This window comes from Eriocheir sinensis, chromosome 57 (genome assembly GCF_024679095.1).
Source record: "Eriocheir sinensis breed Jianghai 21 chromosome 57, ASM2467909v1, whole genome shotgun sequence".
Taxonomy (NCBI): Eukaryota; Metazoa; Arthropoda; class Malacostraca; order Decapoda; family Varunidae; genus Eriocheir; species Eriocheir sinensis.
This window is the reverse complement of record NC_066565.1, coordinates 701,251-708,100: the sequence shown is the minus strand read 5'-3', so window position 1 is coordinate 708,100 and position 6,850 is coordinate 701,251. Positions and strand designations below refer to the sequence as shown.

The 6,850-nt window shown below is 36.9% G+C and overlaps 1 long non-coding RNA gene across 1 annotated transcript in view; it reads left to right on the top strand.

Moving 5' to 3' along the window:
* Window positions 1–2,996, top strand: part of LOC126984398 (uncharacterized) — a 3,987-nt gene extending 991 nt beyond the window's left edge. Inside the window, exons 2-3 of the long non-coding RNA XR_007736646.1 lie at window positions 373–558; window positions 1,867–2,996. This is a non-coding gene — a long non-coding RNA (uncharacterized LOC126984398). The remainder of the gene's footprint in view (window positions 1–372; window positions 559–1,866) is intronic.
* The last annotated feature ends 3,854 nt before the right edge of the window (window positions 2,997–6,850 follow it).

Genomic DNA, 6,850 nt, shown 5'->3' with positions numbered 1-6,850 from the left:
CATTTAAACGCGTGCGACTTGCGGGGAGGTGGTGGCTGAGTGGTCAGCGTGCGGCCGCGGCTTCCTGAAAGACCCGGGTTCGCGTCCCGCCCGCCGCTACAAGTTGTCAGTGTTCAGTCCCCGCCGAGTGGCTCAGGACAACCCACATGCTGACCTGATTTTTTATTTTTACGTGTATGCCAATGGCGCCGGTAGGCTTTCTTGAGGGGCCTGGACGGTAGTCGCCCCCAGCCCGTCATGGCGCAGGCAAGTATTTATAGTGGCGCCATCTTCTCGCTTATTACTACTGATATGTTATAGTACGCTCTTTTTAATCTCTCTCTCTCTCTCTCTCTCTCTCTCTCTCTCTCTCTCTCTCTCTCTCTCTCTCAGGTGCCATGGTACCAAGCAAGGGCTGGTCGTGGATGCTGGTGGCGGCGGCGGCGGTGCTGGCGACGGCGGGGGGAGCGGCGTATCCTCCCGCCCCCCCGCAACAAATGGTGGCAGCGCTGGGATCGGGAAGGCTGCCCCCACTCTTCCCCCGCCCCCTCTACCGCCTGCCCCCCAGCAAAAGATACCGTAAGTAGTAGTTGTTGTAGTAGTAGTAAGTATGAGATAGATAGATAATGAGAGAGAGAGAGAGAGAGAGAGAGAGAGAGAGAGAGAGAGAGAGAGAGAGAGAGAGAGAGAGAGAGAGAGATTGTCACACCACACCACCAATAATCAATCTCAAAGGAATATCGTGTGTGTGTGTGTGTGTGTGTGTGTGTGTGTGTGTGTGTGTGTTCATTTTACTCCCCCATTTTAAAAAACTGATAAATAAAGAGATATCGGGTCTCTCTCTCTCTCTCTCTCTCTCTCTCTCTCTCTCTCTCTCTCTCGGGGACAAATTATATATATGTAGGCGGAGAGAGAGAGAGAGAGAGAGAGAGAGAGAGAGGCCGACAGAACACACACACACACACGCACACACACAGGTAGCTGGGACATGTAATCTGATCGCTTTTTCTTCCTTTCACTAATTGGTCTAATAATAACAATAGTAATAATAATAATAATAATAATAATAATAATAATAATAATAATAATAATAATAATAATAATAATAATAATAATAATAATAATAATAATAATAATAATAATAATAATAATAATAATAATAATAATAATAATAATAGTAATAATGTTGCTATTTCTATTTTCTTTTTCCCAGTATTAATTGCTTTATTGTGTAGTCGATCTTAACTTTCTTTTTAAACGTCAAAACTTTCTTATTCAGTCAACCTCAATCTTCCTCATTAAGTCAATTTTAACTTTCTATTTATTTTAACCCAAACTTTCCGACTCACTTTCAAAACTTTTACTTATTTTCTTCAGTCTATCAAAATGAGGTGACTTTTATTTCAGTCATTAAAACTTCTAAATAATTAACGCAATCCAGACTTTCTATTATTTCTTTCAACTATCAAAATATTCCAACTTCATTTTTCATTCGTAACTTTATTTTTCAACCCATCAAATCATTCTAACTTCATCTCATTTAGTCAATTTTAACTTTGTTTATTTTAACCCAAACTTTGACTCACTTTCAAAACTTTACTTACTTTTTTCAATCTATCAAAAGGAGCTAACTTTTTTTCTCATTCATCATAACTTCTAGATAATTAACTTTCTTCTTTAACGCAATCCAGACTTTCTATCTTTTTAATTTTTATTCGTAATTTAATTTTTCAACCAATTAAGACTAACCATTTTTATTTTTTCAACCAATAAAATCTAAACTTCCTTCACGCATGAATCAAAATTATCTTACTTTTTTTTCATTCATCAAAACTTTTTAAATTCACTTTCAATCAATTTAATAATCTTTTATCTTCCTCCCTTCAGTGGGCATCGAACTGCCGGACTTCATCGCCGCCAACAAGGGGCTTGGGGACCTCAAGGAGCGCATGATGACGTCAGGCAAGTAGCGGAAGTGACGTCACGCCCCGCCAGCCAATCGCGTCCCGCCCCCACGCCGCGCCACCCAATGACATCACGCCAACCCTCTGACGTCACGGACTCTTGCTGACGTCATGTGTTTACTTTTGTTTTGGTAGCGATTTGCATTTGTTTTTGTTGATTTTGGGGAAGTTTTGAAAGGAATATTAGAAGAAGAGGAAGATGAAATAGAAGCAGCAGTTATGGAAGAAGATAAAGAAGAGGAAGAAATGATTTGGATGAGTTTTGGGAAAGTTCTGAAAGGAATTTTAACAGAAGAGAAAGATTAACAAGACGAGAAAGAAGTGATGATTTTGAAAGGAATATTAGAAGAGGAGGAAGAAAGAGAAGTAATAATTATGGAAGAAGATAAAGCAAGAGAAGAAATGAGAAATAACTTAATTGGTCATTAGAGAAGATTTAGAAGAATCCTACGAAGACCAAAAATGAAATGAAAATAAAAACCTATACTGAGAACTGGACAAAATGGAGAGAAGAAGGAATTAAAAAAAGATCCTATATTGATTGAACACTGGAGAAGATAGACATTGAAGAACAAGAAGAAAGAAAGAAGGAACTAAATCAGAACTTAATTGGACATAAAGAAAAATAATGATATGATAAATAATACGAATAAGATTAAGAAGGAGGAAAAAAAGAGAAGAAAAAATCGAACTGTAAAATAAGTTAAGTTGAACACTGGAGAAAAAAAATAAAGAAGAAGAAGCAGATGAAATAAAAAGCTAAATAAAAATAATAACAGGATAAGAAGAGCAGAAAATAACAAGAATAAGATTAAGAAGAAGAGGAAGAAAAATATACTTAACAAACCCACAAATCACACACACACACACTCAGTTAATTTCAATACACCCAAAATAAATAAATAAAATCATATATATAATTTCCACACAACTAATAGAACAATTATATTTTTCCCCTTCTGTCAAATTTGTGAATAAAAAAACTAATTTCTTGAAGTGCAAAAAAACAGTATGTCAAATAGTTATTCCAAATATATGTTAACTGGGTACAGCCTTGCAATCTTTTATTAGAGAGAGAGAGAGAGAGAGAGAGAGAGAGAGAGAGAGAGAGAGAGAGAGAGAGAGAGAGAGAGAGAGAGAGAGAGAGAGAGAGAGAGAGTTACTATACTACTGACTAACTGATAGACTGACTGACTGAATGGGTGACTGACTGACTGGAGAAAGACTGGAAAGACATAATCAGTTAAAATAAATCAGAAAAATCAATTAATAAAGAAATGGAAGGAATAGGACAGAATAGGAGAAAGATAGGAAGTGAGAGAATGGAAGGAAGGAAGGAAAAAAGAAAATAATAGAGGAACAGTTAAATAAAATAAAGAAAGAGAGATAGAGCAACAGGAAGATAAAAAAGGAAGAAAGGAAGGAAGAGAAAGAAAAAGAATGGATGAAAAACAGAAAATTAAAAGATAGGAAGAAGAAAGAAAGACAGAGAAAGAATGGTGGAGACATAAAGAAGGAAGGGGAATAAGAAGAGGAGAAGGAGAGGAAGACCAAAGAAGAAAAGGAAAGACGAATAAATTAAAAGAAGTAGAAGGAAGATAAAGAAAGAAGGAGGAGAAAGATACAAAGAAACAGGAAGGAAGGAAGAAAGAAAGAAAGATTAGACGGAAAACAGAAATAAAACAAGGCGTAAAAGATAGAGAAAGATAAATATGAGGAAAATAAAGAACGAAGGAAAATAATAACTGAAAAAGGAAAAGGAAAACAAAGAAATACAGGGAAGCAGGAAGCAAAACAACACAAACAAACAATCAAACAACTTCCACGGCCAGCAAACACACATAAAAGACAAAAAAAAAAAAACAATATCAGATTCAATATTTATTTTCTATTTTCTCATTGAGCGAAGTTTGACCCGATCACAGTCTGGCCAAAGCATCTTGACAATACTCTCCATTCTTTCCATTTGTGTCTGAGGCGATAGGTTCTTTGTACATCCTGGAGAGAGAGAGAGAGAGAGAGAGAGAGAGAGCAGATCAGTACATTACATTACATAGGATAACACTGATATACCGAACTTCTACAATAATTATCAAACATATTCTAATCTTTTTTTCTTATATATAAATTTTCACTCATTAAAATCAATATTACATGACATACCTTTTTCTTTCTTTTCATTCTCCTATCCACTTCTTTTATCATCCTTTTTCAACTCCTTTCTTTCTTTCATCTTTCCCTCTTTTTCCCTTCCTTTTCTTTCCTCCTTCTTCTTCCTTTCCTTTGCTTAATATTCCCTTTCCTTCCTCCTCCTCCTTTCTTTCCTTTTAATTCTCTTCTTTCTTTCTTCCATTTCTTTCACCTTCCTTATTTTTCTTTCATCTTTCCTTCTTCTTCTTCCTTTCCTTCCTCCTCCTCCTTCCTTTCCTCCTTTTCCCTATACCATAAATCACTCTCCTTCTCCTTATTCCTTTTTTCCTGTCTCTTAATCTATATATACAAATTACAGTGCCATCTCTCTCTCTCTCTCTCTCTCTCTCTCTCTCTCTCTCTCTCTCTCTTTCCGCCTACCACATCATGTTCCTCTGTGGTTGGCATGTTGGTGTGGCTTGAGGCTGCTCCACATCTTCATCTTGTTACCAAAGGATGCTGGGGAAGAGATGGGAGATGTGTTAGTATGTGTGTGTGTGTGTGTGTGTTAAGTGATGTTTGTTTGTCTTTCTCTCTGTGTGTCTGTTTGTGTCAATTTTTTTTTTTCATACTTAACATCTAGTATATCAATCAATCTGTCTGTCTCTGTCTCATAATTGTCTTTCTGTCTGTCTCTGTCTGTATCTGTCTATCTTGTGTGTGTGTGTGTGTGTGTGTGTGTGTCTCTCTCTCTCTCTCTCTCTGTATCTGTTTATCTTGTGTGTGTGTTTCTCTCTCTCTCTCTCTCTCTCTCTGTGTATCTGTCTATTTTGTGTCTATGTCTTTCTGTCTCTGTCTGTCTAGGGGTCATGTCTGTCTTAAAATGATAATATCTCTGAAAAAAAAACAAAAAAACAAATACAACACAAGATTAAGTAAAAAGCTAAACTGTATCATTTTAATCATTGTTATTAAATTACTGCTAATCCTTACAGGGACGAAAGGGGGGTGGGGGGGGTGGGGGGGGTGGGACAGGGGTCAGAGGTCAAGACTTACTTCCCAAAGGTGATCTCCGGCGAGCCTGGGTCAGCGCCTTGCTTGAACCCTGCCGGAAAAAAGGTCACATTAGCATACAAGGTCACACAGGAATACTTACACAAGAAAAAGGTCACATTAGCATACAAGGTCACACAGGAATACTTACACAAGAAAAAGGTCACTTAGCATACAAGGTCACACAGGAAAACTTACACAAGAAAAAGGTCACATTAGCATACAAGGTCACACAGGAAAGCTTATATAAGAAAAAGGTCACATTAGCATACAAGGTCACACAGGAAAACCTACATAAGAAAAAGGTCACATTAGCATACAAGGTCACACAGGAAAACTTACATAAGAAAAAGGTCACTTAGCATACAAGGTCACACAGGAAAACTTACACAAGAAAAAGGTCACATTAGCATACAAGGTCACACAGGAAAACTTACACAAGAAAAAGGTCACATTAGCATACAAGGTCACACAGGAAAACTTACACAAGAAAAAGGTCACGTTAGGTCACAGAGGGTAATTAAGAATACACTTATTACTTACATGGAAAATTAACTGAATTCAAATTATTTAATACTGATTTAATATTTTCAACTTAATAATAGTTGAAACTTAATAAAAATAAGACCATTATTAAGAGAAAGGAATGTACTATAGCTACTCATGGCCCCAGTGCTAATCTCCGTAACCTTAACCCAAAACCAACACCAGGCAGGACAAGTAAACAAATAATCAAGTAAATATAAACAAATAATCAAGTAAATATAAACAAATAATCAAGTAAATATAAACAAATAATCAAGTAAATATAAACAAATAATCAAGTAAATATAAACAAATAATCAAGTAAATATAAACAAATAATCAAGTAAATATAAACAAATAATCAAGTAAATATAAACAAATAATCAAGTAAATATAAACAAATAAACAATAAAAAAAACACGTGTGCTCACCGAGGTAGAGGACGAGGGGGAGGAAGCCCCAGTGGAAGGCCGTTTTACTGGCGTCCAGGACCGTCTGAAGCCTCTGTTTGGCGTCCGGGCTGAGCTTCATCCTTTTGTCTTCCTTGGAGCGGCGGGACAAGGGTGAAATAGGCGTGGAAATGGCAGAAAAATGGGTAAAATGGGGACTGGCGCGGCGTTCTGGGGTGCTCCGTTGGTCTGGGTCTTGGAGGATGATTTATTTCTTCGTCTTCGGAACGGCACGTAAATAATTCTTCCTTTTATTTAGTTTTCGTGCTTTATTTTAAGTTTTGTGTAAGTTGTATGGTCTCTATCAGTCATTTGGGTGGATTGTCTTTCTTTCTGAGGTATTTAAGCTATTTCTATGTTTTATCTACGAGAGAGAGCATTGTACCAGCGTTGCCAAATTATCGTACTCATCGCATTGCATTTTCGCAGTTTCTGACCAATAACGAATGCAAAAACAAACAAACAAACATCAATAAATAGGAGTTTTAACGCTAACTTCAATTTTCTATCGTTATTTGTGTAGGTACGAGAGTTTGAGGCTTAAAAGTAATAAAGATGTGGTTGAATACGATAATCTGGCATCGCTGCATTGTACGGTAAGTTGGATAGGGGGACAAAGGAAGGAAAGAGGAAAAAAGAAAAGACTTAAAAAGCAAGATGAAAGCGTGAAAACAAGAATAACTAGAAAAAAAGGGACAGAAAGTCGAGGGAATGCGGTGACAGTGATGAAGAGGAGTCAGAGGACGGCCA